This window comes from Lissotriton helveticus, chromosome 12 (genome assembly GCF_964261635.1).
Source record: "Lissotriton helveticus chromosome 12, aLisHel1.1, whole genome shotgun sequence".
Taxonomy (NCBI): Eukaryota; Metazoa; Chordata; class Amphibia; order Caudata; family Salamandridae; genus Lissotriton; species Lissotriton helveticus.
Genome location: NC_136073.1, coordinates 550,115,730 through 550,130,718, shown reverse-complemented (window position 1 = coordinate 550,130,718; position 14,989 = coordinate 550,115,730). Strand labels below are relative to the sequence as shown.

Here is a 14,989-nt window from a genome sequence, read left to right as displayed (position 1 = left end):
TGTGGTCGAACAATACTCCTCCAGCGCGCGGCACTCCATCAAATTCATCAGAGTTTTCCAGTTACTCCGTAGAACTGCGCGGAGTGAATCGCCACAAACTCTACCCAGGGCTAATTTTGTATTAAGGACGATGTGACATGCACCCAGGTGACTCCCTTAGAGGTTGCCCACCTGATTGCCCCAGCCTTTCCTTTGCTATGGCTGTTAGCCTGCAACTGCTGTCACCAAGACAGGAATCTGACCCCCTGCTAGGAGATGTGAACTCAACCAAGAGTCAGAAATAATGTCACGGTTGAGAAGGAGGTCACACCTCCCTCCCTGACAGCATGGCTAGTGAAATGGTACATCAAGGCGGTGAGCGTCAAAGCCTCCCCCACCTGTGATATGCAACCAGGCTGTTTCCCAAAGGAGGGAACAGACTTCCCTCTGTGCATTTGCACCTGGGCAGGTGGGAAAATTAGGTATTCAGGAGGTGTACACCCCCAGAATGCTAGATAACCCTCTAGGGTAGACTACCTGGTGTGTATTGTTTCCTCCATTTTTAAAAGTGGTAGAATCGAGGGTTCTGGGTGGAAAAGGTGATGCACATCTACGAATGTGATTACCTCAGGGCGGATTAGCCACTGGGGCTAGTAGTCTAAAATGTGGTGTCTAAATTGATATAAAAATCTGCTTTATTTTTATACATTGGTGTCAGATTTCTTTTAAGTCATGTCAATTACTTTTCATCCATGTTGGTACTCTAACATTTTTAACACATTTGCTCCTCATAATGCCTGACTACTTTTTTCCGCTCTACCTGGACTGAGCTAAGAATGTATTATTGTGAATCCAAGGACCATCTTTGGGACATTGTGAGAGTATTGCATGGTGACACTTAACCAGCATCACCACATAATACTCCACCTTTCTACAACTTCTATGCAGTCCTAGAAGCTCTTCCTTGCCCCCTCACAAGCTTCTCACCAGCCCTCTTTTAAAGGCCTGAAACATGGCTTACCCATAACTCGGGTAAGTGCCTGAAGCACTACTACAAGTAAAATCCTCCTTCAGTGTCCCCAAAACATCTCTCCTCTACTGTCAATCAGTAGTGGCTATATTATGTGTCTCATTTATTCTTTTTTGCATTATATCGAGGAGATGACAGACATATTCCACATGCATGTTCAGTGGCAAACATGGCAGTATTTTGTGGCTCAACTAGGCATTTGATGTGACTAATATAATCATAGGCCAGTTAAGCTATGGCACAGTTCAGCCTATTCTTTGGCAATTTGGCTTATTTACTTATGCAGCTGGAATTTGGTCTCTACTGCCGTTCTCACAAGTGAAATTGGTCCTTTCCAGCTAGTGCTTTCTTCTATGTGAGGTTTCCTTAGTTCATATATTTCGCTGCACTCAATCAAAGATGCAAGATTCTATGTAGCACCAACAAGAGATTATTAGGAATCCACTCACCTTCTCATGAACCAAATCTTGAGCTTCTTGGAGCAAGACTGGGGAATTCACTGCAGTCATATACTAATGGAATTGTTTCAAGTGATTGTGAGTAAGCAGAGCCCCTTGCATTCTCTTCATTTTTTGCTTAGTTATAGATTTTCCCCATTTTCCATATAATCCATCATAATGCATTACCTGCGGGACAATTTGCACATTTTAACACGTAAAAATTGTTTCTAGCTCAAATGGATCAAAGGACACAAACATAATGGGGCCGATTCCGATCTCGGTCGGAAGGGCTCCGAATCAGATTCGGGATTAGCGGGTCGGATTCGGAAGCTGAATTTCCGTCCAGTTCGTACACGGATCCGGACGCCGAAGTTTGATGCGAACAAGCGCGAAATCTCCGGCCGAATCGTTTCTGGGTCCGAACCGCTCCGTACGTCTCGACCGTAAGCTAACCGTGGTGTGCAATGGAGGCGAATTCCGACCGAGCCAGTACGATGCGCGATTCGAACAGCCGGATTGAGTCAGAGCTTCCGGCTCGCAATAGCTCCCGGAGCTGGTCTTTGGGGGTCCGCATCGGACCCCCTGTTACCCGCAGCCTTACCGCTCGGACACAGGGGAAGACCCATGGGTCTCCCCAACACAGGCATGTACGGTGCGGATGGCACTGACGCGTACACACTGTAGGGGGCGCACTTGTCCCGAACTTACCCATTCAGTCAATGGGAGCCCATATACGCGTTGTACGACCGGTTCCCTTTGACTTCAATGGGAGTCCAACCGAAACGTGTCCGACAGCATACGGCCGCATCGTACTCGCTCGGTCGGACTCCAGGAGTCCGGATCGGTCGGAAAACATCCCGGATCCGGCTTGATCGGAGTGATTTCCGACCCAGATTGGAATCGGCCCCAGAGTGTTAAATATTGTGATGTCAAAAATATTGAGGAGCAAAATATCGCAGGTAAGATCATTAAAAAATATATATTTTGTAATATTGTCGTTAAAAATATCATTGTGTGGTATATGGATGTAATTAATGTAATTGTTTTAAGTGTATTTTGTGTATTTTTCAATATAATGAACTTGTTTTGAAATTGTTAGAATTGTTTGGGTATAATAATTTTAGGAGCGGGATGTTGGCTTTATAGGGTAATAGGAAGGGGAGTATTTTTAAAAATAACAATTCTAAAGTTTGTAATGTTTAAAATTGTTATTGTGTCTATTTTTGTTATTTATTTTTTATTTTTCGTAATACTTTTTATGAACTTTTAAAATATATTTTTAATATTTTTTGCATCATGTGTAATTGGTATTTTTATTTGTAATGTTTTTAAATTAAAGATGTTTTAAAAAATCATATTGCGATTTTTTAAAATCTTTTATTAATGCAATTTCATGGTCATAATTTGTTAAAAATGTTTTTGTCCTTGATAATTTAACATTTTATTTATATTTGGATTTACTACATTTAATCTTTTAATTTACAGAGGTTTTGTGTATTTCGTATGATGGAGTTTTTAATTCGAAGTTATTTAATAACATGTTTTAAGGAATGTTTTATTCTTTTACATGTGCTTTTTTAATATAGTTATTAATTTTAGATTTAAAAGAAATAATCTCAAGGTATTTAATATTTTGGTAGTTATTTGCATTCATTTTTGTAATTTTTGTGTGTTTTAGGATAGTGATTTTTTTTTAAAGTATACTTTTTAATGCAATATATATTATAAGTTTGTCGTTTTAGTTAATTTGTTAATTTAAAGTATAGCGTTTTCCTTATTGTCTTTAAATTTGGGGTCGGAAAGTCTACTACTTCCACCAATAGGATTATTATGTTTGGAGTGGGAAGGGTAAATTATGCTCCCCCACCAAACATCAACACTTTCCCAAAAGTGGTTACATTTGCAGTGGAAATAGTTAAGTTGACCCCTCAAAGTTTAAAGCATTCTCCACTATGGTTACGTTTGGACTGGGGATAGTTGATCAGAGCCTCCAAACTCTAACACTTTCCCCAGTGTGGTTGAGTTTGGACTGGCAGTAGAACATATGAACCTTCCCAAGTCCAACAGTTTCCCCAATGGAGTTACATTTGGAGTGGGGATAGCGAATCGGAACTTCCCAAAGTCCAATACTTTCTTCAATGTGGTTTAGCTTGGAGTGAGAAAAATACATCTGAATCACCCAAAGTTTAACACTTTTCCAATGTGGTTAAGTTTGGAGTGGGAATACGAAATTGTATCTCCCCAGGGTCCACCACTTGCCCCCATTTGGCTATGGTAAATCTGAACTCCCCAAATTATAACGTTTTCCCCAATGAGGCTTAGTTTGATGTGAGAATAGTAAATTGTATCTCCCCAAGTCTAACACTTTACCCAATTTGGTTACCTATGGAGTGGTAATAGTAAATCTGAATGCTCCACATTCCAACACTTTCCCCAATGTGGTCATGTTTGGAGTGGGAATAGTAAATCTGAACCCCTGAAAGTCCTGGTCTGCGATGTTAGTGCTCTATACATTTTTTATACATCACGCTTTCCACGTACAATTATTTACTGTACTTTATTTTTCTACAATTACTGCAGGTGTTTTAGAGTTTTCCTCATTTCCAAGGATAAACACTACTTGTAATTCAGAATATTTATAATTACATAGTTGTAATGTACATACATTTTTAATTGAAGTTATCCAATTTGTAAAAAAAAATTGTACAGCGATTGTAACAAACATCATCCTTTAGATGATTTATAGTTTGTATAGTTTTTAAACATTGTTATTTTTATTAAGTACTGAAAACTTGGAAATATATTTTTATCAGTATTTTTAACATGCTTTTACATAAAACATTTTTGTACATTTTTGAAACATAGGAGAAGTTACCACTTTTCCATATTACTTAGTATTTTATGAACATTATTGAATTAAATACATTTTTATTTAACATTGATTTCTATGGTGAGGAAGTCTTTTTTTGTTTTCATTTTACCACAATTTTTTCTAGTTTCTTCAATTTTATAGTCTTTCTTTGTCATTTTGGTCTGTTTCTGGAGGTGCAGTTGTGCTTATCCCTTTGCACTCCGGTTCAGTTAAAACTATTTAAGCATATTTTTGAAGGGTTTACGGCTAGGGGGGAGGTGTTTACATTTAGTTAGGCTAGTACTGATACTGTTTTAGTGTATTTGTATTTGGTGTACTGCGTGGTAGACCTTATTGTGAATCTGATGTTCAATTGTATTTTACATATGTGTTCTATGTGTTTAAAACTAATTTTAGTTATTTTTATGGTGCTTTGGTTTGTAGTAGGGGATGAGGGTGTTTTTTTTGGGTAGGTTCATATGTTATATTTCTTTTACAGGTTTTAATGTTCAGAAATCAGAGTTTATTTTAACCTGTATGTGTTTTATCTTTTATTTTAGGAACAATACTTGGATATCTTTTACCCAAACTTATTTTTTACTATATCCTTCCTTTTTTGGTTGTCCTGGAACATTTATTTATTTATTTTGGTTTAAAATGGTTTCCTTGGATTATTGGGCTGATGTTGAATGTTTCTAGAGTATATTATTGCCTTTTTGGGGCTCTTTTTTGTCGATATAACTTGGGATTTTTATATTTGAGTCATCATTCAATGACCAGGACTTCAGCTATTAAATCATAAGTGTTAACTTATTTTATTTATTTATTTTACTGACTAGGAAATGTTATTTTCTTTCATGTTATGTTTCTTTATTTTATGCATATACATAGGATTTTTATGATGTTAGTATATTTTTATGTATGTGATAGAAAACTGATAATGTAGTTAAAATATCGTTGGTTGTTTTGCATTGGTTATTTATATATGTTTAAATATTACTATAGAAAATTTGAATCATCAATCTGGGTTTCTGTGATTTGAATTATGTTTTTATTCAGATTTTTTATTTTAAATTTGCTTTAATAATATTTAGAAATAAATACTCATGACGTAGGAGTGTTTGTGTTTTAGACAGGTTAAATGGTGTTGTAGGGTGTTTTATTTTAAAGTAGGGTTCTTGCTATTGAGTATTTACATATAGGCCTGGGTTGTTAGTAAAGAGTCTTATTTTGAATTTTAGGAGTTTATGCATATGTGTATTGTGTTTAGAGACTTATGGTTTGAGTTGGGTTAGGAATTATTCCATTCTTGGCTTAGTAGTAGCTTTGTTCTTTTTTCATTATTTCTAGGAATTGGTAGACTATAAATGGCTTCTTCTATGTGTTCTGCCACCTTATTTGTCTTTGCTTCCTTGGGACATAGTTCTATCATAGACATTCTACCATGGAATGTAATACTTGGGCTGGCTTCTGTGGTGTAGTCACAGGGCAGGGGTTGGGCAATAGACCAACGAAAGAATCCTTAACATAATGTATTAGTGGAGCTAATTTGGTTTCATGTTGTTGATAATTGGGTTATTCAAGTAGCATGTCATAATGTTCAATGACTTCTGTTAGAGAGACATATGCTATAGTTATTTTTTTTATTTAACATGTAAAATCTAGGTTAGTTGCATATTTTATGTAGGATGGATATTTGGAGGTGCCTTCACATGCTCTGGTAGTTATAGCACCCCTAAATTTCAATGTGTGGGTGAATCTTAAGTATGGTCGCAGTCATTACCTGTTCAAAATCTATGTTGATATTTTGTGGGTTAAAGTTGTTAGTATGCTGTTTTATACATGTTAGCATATGATTGTAAGTTGCACTTTGTGTGTTAGGTAAAAGTGCATACACTAATGGGATGCTTGTATTTTGATATTTACAATGTATTCTGTATAATTATATTATTGGTGTGGGGACGACGACTTAAAAGAGCCGACAATCACCCATGTGTTACAGTAAGTTAAGGTTAGTACATTTTTACTCATAGCATAAATGATTATTTTGTATCATTATTTTGGTTGTCATCTAGTAAAAACATGTCTTTTTTAGGCATTATTAGTGAGAGTAGTGTGATATGTGTATTTCTGCGTGTTTTTTAGGTCCTACAGGTGTTTCTCTGGTTCTTCTATGTATTCTGGTAATTAAACTTTTTAGGGTTGGTATGGCAGGAAGTTGACCTGTTGCTTTCTCAGGAACGTGTGCTGTAATGTTTTTAAGAATCAGTTCTATTGGCTGTTGTGAGTTCGTATTGGCCTCCTTTAAGCCATGAAAATATATCTGACTTCTATTTCAGTAACAGTAGGAGAATCATTATGTTTCCTAATGCTTTCAACTATTTCATTTTTAGTGATTGCCCTGCCTTAGCATGCACTTGAATGATATTTTGTGCATTTCCAGTGTGTTTTCTCACTGGTGGTACCCTCCTTGCTATTAGTATACCTTCTATAGTTTAATAACAGCTTCCCTTTTTGTGACTATGGTGCTTATTTCGATATTGGGCAGAATTGCTTCCCCCCAACACTAACTCGGTCCTGGGACCGACCGACACCCGGGTCCCGACTGACCCATTATAATGCGACTGAACACTTTTCTCAATGGGAGCTTATGTTACCACCATAAACCGGCTGTAACACAAGCTCCCATTGAGAAAAGGGAGGTGCAGTTCATCCCTGCACCCCGTGGCAGGCACCTCAAGGTACCTGCCACATGGTGCAGAGATCAACAGGGCCTCCAACCAAAGGATGTGCACCAAAGGGGGCCCTGCTGGGGGCCCCAAGCACGCTTTACGACATGGTTTCCATGTCAGACAGACCGGCATAGAAACCATGTCGGAAAGCGTGCATCGTAATCTCAAGGGTGGAAAGACTTGCCCTTGAAATTACTGGCCGGCTTCCGACTGATGGATGGGCTCTCTGAGCCAGTCGGAAGCCAGCTGGAATGACCAGCCGGTTTACTTTCCGCCCACCTCTATCATAATAGGGCGGTCAGAAAGTAAACTGAGCAGTCCATTACAATCAGGCCTTATATGTATTGTGCTACTTACAACATTTTAGTTGTGGGTTTTGGTGGACAAAAAATATACATTAATTAAGTTTAAAAAAAGGTGAAATTATATTAATGACAACATCATTACATTGCAGGTGCACATTTGAATTAATATTCTAAATGATGTCTTTACTTTGTTTTTGTTGTACAACTCTGTTTTGCACATTTGCTTGATGGAATTTTAGCACAGTTTTCTTTTGTTGCAGTCTGTGGAGAGGAAACATTTGTTAGCTGTGTCAGTTTAATTTTTAACCTAAAGTTTAGTTTAGGGTTTGTTTGTTTTATTTTATATTTCCCCTAATCCCAGTTCTGTTGCAAGTTTGGGACCAACCAGAGCAGCTCACCTACCAGGATCCATGATGAACTGTAAGCTAGAATAGCTAACGCTCTCCTAAATCCCTCCGGACCTACAACGAATACGGACAACATTTACACTCTGCTGTTAGCTACTCATATCTATGTGCCTAGTTCTCACTTTTTTTATGTAACATTTGTAAAGCTCTCTGATACCCTCACAGGGTATAGTTTGCGCTATATAAAACATTATGAATAAAAAATATTTTAAATCTGTAAAAGCATTATTTTGTTTCTATCTTACTTTTGTGCTTTGGTTCCTATGTGCACGTTGGAGGTGGTATTTTTTAATTTTTTGTTATTTCTATGTTTGTATTAATTTAACGTAATATTGTTTGATTGTTGCTGTGTTTCATTACTTTTAATGAGTAGGTGATATTTGCTATTTCTTTATCTTTATTTACAATATTGTTGTATTTTTTGGATATTTTTTCCATGATATTTGTGTCATCAATATTTGTGTTTTTACTGTTTAAGTACAGTGTAATGATATTTATATTTTCAATATTTGTTTGACAATATTTATGTATGTTCATAATGCTTTTCTCTATATAGTGTAATGCATACAAAATCACAGTAATCCAAGGTGGCATACAGTAAAAGGCCCATTGCAGTGGTTGGCTGGTCATTTTCTGATGCATTTTGCTGAATTTTGAATGAAGTAATACTATCACAAAATGCGCTATATCACACCGCAGAATGTGGCCTTTCCCTGCTGCATAATTTCAGTGGCCCTGGGAATTGGTCATAGAGACAGATGGTGAGACAGGAAGGCGTAGGAAGGAGGACAAGTGACCTGATTTTCTCTGCTACTTGTCTTAAATAGACACACATTGTTGTGTTGTATTGAATTTTAAATTACTTTTAAGGAATGTTCCATTTACAACCAAGCTGCAGTTAGTCTGCCTTCTCCTAATGTCTAAAGAAAGTTTCTGCCTGAGGATGCAGTACTTACGCTCTACTGTATACAAGAGCTGCCTACCTAGAGCTGTTACTCAACAAGGAGAAACATCCAGAATTGGCAAGGGAAGAGTTGTGTATTTGTGTTGGTTGTAAACAGAATATTCTAAGAGGAGGTGATGGCAAGAAGATTCAAAATGGTGTGCATGGAGGTGTGCATAATATCTCATGAAAAAGCTTGGTCACTGTGCTTGCCCAGTCTCCATTGCTGATGGCACCAGTAGACGTCTAGAGCCTGCACCGAACCACGGAAGACTCCACAGTGAGCCAACAGAGTGTTTTGTCTGCAAGTGGTTGGGTAGTAGTTGCTCATGCCTTCCAGGAGAGCACACTACTAATGTTGCTGCATGTGGAAAACCACAAATACTACTTCACAGTGGAGGCGTCAGTGTTGTCCCTAGCCAGACCCTATCAAATATCCCCTTCGTAGCTAAAGTTTTGAAGAAAATAGTCTTGGCAAAGCTTACAAATTACTTCAAACACCATAGTATCTCAGGAGACTGAAAATCAGGCTTGAGATATAGAAGTGGAATACTATTCACACTCCTAGGTAATAATGAAGAGCTACTCATCAAGAAAGCTGAGATGATTTCACTCAATTTATCAGATAGCTTAACACCTTAACACAAATATTTTTTTTACTATTGAGAACTAAACATTTGCTCTTTATGCTCTTTTATTGGCCTCACCAATTAGAACTTTAACTACTCTGTTTATGGCTAGCGCAAGTAAGGAAGTACATACTATGGGCTAAATTACAAGATTTAACCCCTCCTCTGCGCCGAACGTTCCGTGCTGGTGCGGAACGTTCTATTGCGCGGGCGGGGCCGGAACGTTCAGCGGACGTGCGCAGCACTACCGAGGTAGTGCACGCGACGTCCGCTGAATGTGCGCCGCAATGAAGGGGTTAATGATCTGATAAATCATATTCAGAACGCCTCATATGGCAGTCTCAATAAATAACACAGTGTTAAAGGTGACGGCATAGTGCAAAGGTGACCAAGTAATATAATGTGCAAAATATGTACACTGAACAGCTCACAAAAAAGTATACAACATGCAAAATTAATCAACCAGCAGGACATAGCTAGATGTATTGCGCATACGAGAATGAAAAATCACATAATCCTGCAATACGGGTGGTCTTTCCAATTAATGAACAAGTGGTTGATATCAGGTCAATGTTTTGACTCGAAGGCAAAGAGTTTGAAAGGGTCTTCATAAGGACAAATGTAGCTACCTGGCCTTGTAGCTATATGTCTCCACAGACAAGATATGGGGAGAGTAATAGGACCATCGGAGTCGGTCAGTGGTGCAATCCTGACACATCAGACTACCCGTAGAGGCAGAAAACAATGCTGCTGATCTCTGTGTGCCTGCGTACCACTATGAATGCGAGGAAAGTTCTGGGTCACGTAGATCCTTAGGATTACAGGGTTTCCCCACGTTGGTTATTGGTTTTCTTAGTATCACAGTAATTTTGATCTGAATATTTTCCAGCAGGAACACTTCTTTAGGACTCGCCCTGCGATTGCAGGCCAAAGGCCTGCTGTCGCAGAGCGAGTCTTTTGTAATCATTTCAGGCTTTTGACTTTCAAGGAGTAGGCAGAGCGGACAAGAGGCTGTTACGCGCACGCAGCCGGCCGCAATGGGATCAGGTCGCGCGCTCACCCTCTCCTGTCTCTTCTTTCTCTCCTTGGAAGCCTCATACATACACACACACAGCCACAGCCCCTGCTTTTCGCACAAGCACACACACAGAGACACACACACGGGCACACGAGCGCACATACACACACACATGCACACATACAGACACCCCCCCCCCGCCTCCACCCCCCCAAGGGTGAGATGTCCCCCCCCTCTTTCCTCGCACTCACCTGAGAGGTCGGCGCGGGCCCTGTCGAGCAGCAGGAGGCAGGCGGTGAGCAGCAGCGGCGGCTCCATGGCGCTCGGTCCGTCCGTCTGTCTGACTGCCGGCGCGTGCCCCCTTTCGGCCTCCTATACAGATGCGTAAGAGAATAAGGATCAGTGCGTCCCTCCTACGCACTGAGCGAGCGCGTGCCCGCCCGCCACAGAAAGAGAGCACGGACAAGGACCCGGGTCTAATATCAGCTGCGCACGACCCGAGGACAGGGGGCAGACCAGGGCCATGGAAGTATAAGAAGGACAAGGACAAGGGCCGAGGGCCCGCCTGCGCTCGTGTATCGCTTTGTGTGAGCACAGAGGCAGTCTACGCTGCCAGGTAACAGTGAGTATTCCCAATATTCGGCGTTGCTTTGGGGGTGCCCAGACACTCGTCTCCCAAGCTCGGGTGTCTTTTCGCCGAAGCTCAGGGCACTGCTTACACTTTTATTTTCAGTGCGCACTTTGATTTTCAGCAGACCTACATCCCTGTGCTATGGCAGTAGCAGCCGCATACACCGTGACATGTGCAGAGACGGCGCCAAGTCCACACAGTTATTTATTTAATGCGTTTTTATATAGCGCGGACTTTACCCGAAGGCGTCAGAATGCTTCACAATAGGAACAGAACTGATACTTGTTTAATTTACACAGAGAACAGTTAAACCTTTACTTTTCGGATTACACAATATGTTTGTACAGTGTATTCAGGTGCTCGTTATTTCTCTTTTCTTCACTGAGTTTTGCACTTTCTTTGCTTCTGACAGATTCCCCGAACGCCCTGTTTTATACTTTGGTGCAGGCATGTTTGAATGCCCTGCTCTGCTTCCCACAATGCCCCTGCTCTCCTGGTGTGCCTCTTTGGGAAAAAATCTGAACCTTCACAGATGTTACATACTCATGCCTGTTCACAAGCCTTGCTTCCTTTACCATGCTACGTTAATATTGAGATGCACTCACACACACACACAACAAAAAGGCTGCTGTTTACCTTTTTTTTTATATTCATAAGTTAATAATATTTAAATAAACTAGTCACCAAGTGACTAATAGAGCAAATCTAACGAGTCATCTCCCACTGTAAAGACAGGGGCACCTTGCAAGAAATGTTTTGTGCAATTGGTTCAAGCATTTTGCACCACAGTCTACCATATATGAGAAGTAAAAAGAACTAACCTTTTAGAGTGCATTCCGCTGCAGAACCATGATAATGGCATATGTTCCATTCACAATCAAGCTGTAATTGCCAATAAAAATCATTTTTGGATAGTTGGAAACAGATTCTAAACTAGTAGACATGCATGTCCCTGGTAGAAACCATAGATGAATGTGATGAGGGAAACCTTGCTTTAGTGACTTCCATGGGTACATTCTTCAAGAGGGCGTCTTTCTTTGCAGATCGAGCATTGCCTAAAGCTGCTGTGGTTTTCCGGAATTGTCACATATGCTCCTCCCAGCACGTGCATACTTAAGGAGGAAGGCATGGGTCCTAAAACTACACCACAAGAGGTGTTTCTCCTATGGTGCTGCTTCTTCAGCTTCATGGCAGTCACTAAGGGGCTTATTTACAAGCCCCTTTCGCTACTTTTGCGACACTTTTAACATGGGAAAAGTGACACAAAAGTGGCCCAAGCAGCTTGTAAATATGCCCCTAAGTTTGTAAGCTAATTGGATACAGAGGCAAAGCCACAGTTTTGCGGGTAGAATTTGGGATTTTTCTTTTAGCCCTTAACCATTATCCATTAAATGGATGCTGTTTTTGGCTTCCCATACTTTAAAGATTCTGTTGCAGAACCTCTGTTGAAACAATTGCCACATAGGACTCTCCAGCTTTCATTTCACTTTGCATATTTCTCTATTTTATTACCTGCTCACTCTCTTTATTCTTTGATACTGGGAAAGATTTTTTTAAGAACTTCAGCCAATTGGTCAAAGATGTAAGCTACCTTAACCATGATTCTGATGTTTTAGGGGTTAGTCGGATAAACATAAAGGACTTTGGGAGAAGCTCTTTATTCAGGTTTAAATGAATGCATTTCCATCTAAAGAAGGCCAGACTTAATGACTTTGTCAATGCTTGTTTTAGGTCAAGCCTAGTAAAATCATGCGCTGCTCTGTGAGGCATGCTGTATTGAGGTAGGGACTTGATGCTACGCCCACTCTCCGCCCACATTTTTAATTGGCTTGTCTCATTGTCCTCTGTAAAATATGGCTATTCATTGGTCAAAAGGCTTAGTAGTCCCTCCTTACTACTGCCATGTCTCATTTTGTAGCCTTCCATGGCAATATACCCAGTTAAGTGTGTTGTTGCCGGGTAGGCTTTTACTACATCCTCCGAGCACTATTTTCTCAAATAGATTTGTCCTGCCGGCTGTTGCAGGCAGGACACGCTGTCTCCTGAGGCTTTTTAATTTTTTTTATAGTAAGCATTTGCAATGCAATAGGTCTCACATTTGCGAGAGTTTAGGAGCGGTTTGGAGAACCCTGGTTTAAGCTATTAGCATTAAAAATAACAATGCCTTTTATTTATCTGTTTTAAAAGCAACACATAAAAAAAGGCATTGGCATTTACAATGACAATAGCTCAAACTCTCATAAATGCGAGGCCTATTGCATTGAAAATGCTTGTTTTAGATTTGCACCTGAAGAAACTACCCGTCTATGCCCAATAGCTTTCATTGTAATAAATCTGCTCATAATCTTTTTCTCATTCATTAGCAGTGTGAACCTTTGGGAAACAAAATCTTAACCCCTCACTTTGACCAAAGTGGTAAATCAATGTGGACACTTTCCTAGCATATGTGAGGTTATTTGTCTAGGTAGCCCTGCCTTCGACTGTTTTGTGGCCACACCTCCCAGCATTTACTTCTGCCTATTTTGGCCACCATTTGTTTGTCTGTTGTATCTGTTAGGTTTTAGTGAAATTTGTTATGAAGGGGTGTCTTTTATATGTGTTGAGACAAATTTTCTACTGTGTGATTTGATGTTTCCCTCTACATACTCTTTGCTTTTTATTGAATATGTTGTTATCGTTTGGGAACTGGGACCGACCGACCTCCTGTATCATAAAGTGAGTGCCAGGGAGAGAGCTGTGGCTATTGGCCATTCCCATCCTAGAAATATGTGTAATTAATCTCATAAAGAAGTGTGTTTAAAAGATGTGAATAGCTATAGGGCACTTCACATTTCACAGGGTGGAGTTTATCCACCTTGCAAAATATATTCTAGATAGCAAAAATCTGTAAATTCTTAGGATGCCACAACATATCAATGTAATTAATTACTAATGGGTTGTACACCAGTAACAACTCTACAGTTTCAGGGAACGCATATTTTTATAGATTTTCATTTACATACCATGGGAGTATAGTGAATCGCAGGAAAAAAAAATAACAATCTGAAATTCTTAATGTAAATGCATTTCTTGTCAAATTGAACTTTTTTTTGTGAATCTCCTCCCAGTAAGCTTTGTGGTGCCTGAAAAGTTGATGTTTCTCGTCTAAACCGATATCCCATACATTAGACATGATAAACAACTTTGTTGATGGTAGTCTTCGTGTTTAGATTTATAGGGGAAATTACATTGTTATTTAAATCATAGCTGATTAGCACAAAGTCCTGGGGAACATAATTTGACACATTTTTGTAGTAAGCACCCTAAGGTCTTTTGAATAACCCTCCATGTGGGGCAACACAACTAATGTATTTGATCAAACACTTTCATACATTGTTATGCATGGCTCTCAAAGTCAGCCTTTAACGTTTATATCAGTTTCTAAAACTGATAACTCACTGCTATGACGTTGCTTCACACTCAAAAATTTATAAATAAATTGCTTATTTAATGTCACTCAGAATCCTTCAGTAACAAAACATCCCAGCAACTCACTGTTACACACCTATAATTCTATGTTAATTATGGCATTCATAGTATGCCTTTATTGTTTACATCCATTTTAAAATCTGGTAATTCACTGCTATGACGCAGCAACAGTTGATATCACTCGTTACCCACTGTTTCTGCGTATGTACATCATAAAGGGTTGTCTGAGAGCCTGTCAGTGAAGCGCTGCTTGTCTGCTTTGACTGAAAGCAGAAGGCACAGCTACAGGAGGTGGAAGGAAGATAGAGCTTGTTGGGGAGGATTAAGGATGACAGGTAAGGTATATTTTTTCACATGTGAGTCAGGGATGAGAGGTGATGTCCTATCTGGCTCTCCATTACTCCCCAGCTGCTGCAAAGCGGTTGAAAGCAGAGGCAGATGATTTTGGGGAGCATAACATACAATTATAGATGGGTAAAAAGTGAATAACAGGGTTGTTTTTCACCTTAGAGTTCTGAGTGCAATCATAGACAACTTGAGCTTCTCTCGTCTATTT

At 39.5% G+C, this 14,989-nt stretch overlaps 1 protein-coding gene across 1 annotated transcript in view; it reads left to right on the top strand.

Moving 5' to 3' along the window:
• The window catches only part of CDH16 (cadherin 16), a 755,818-nt gene that overhangs the window by 535,772 nt on the left and 205,057 nt on the right, over window positions 1-14,989 (top strand). The gene's annotated exons all lie outside the window — the stretch shown is intronic.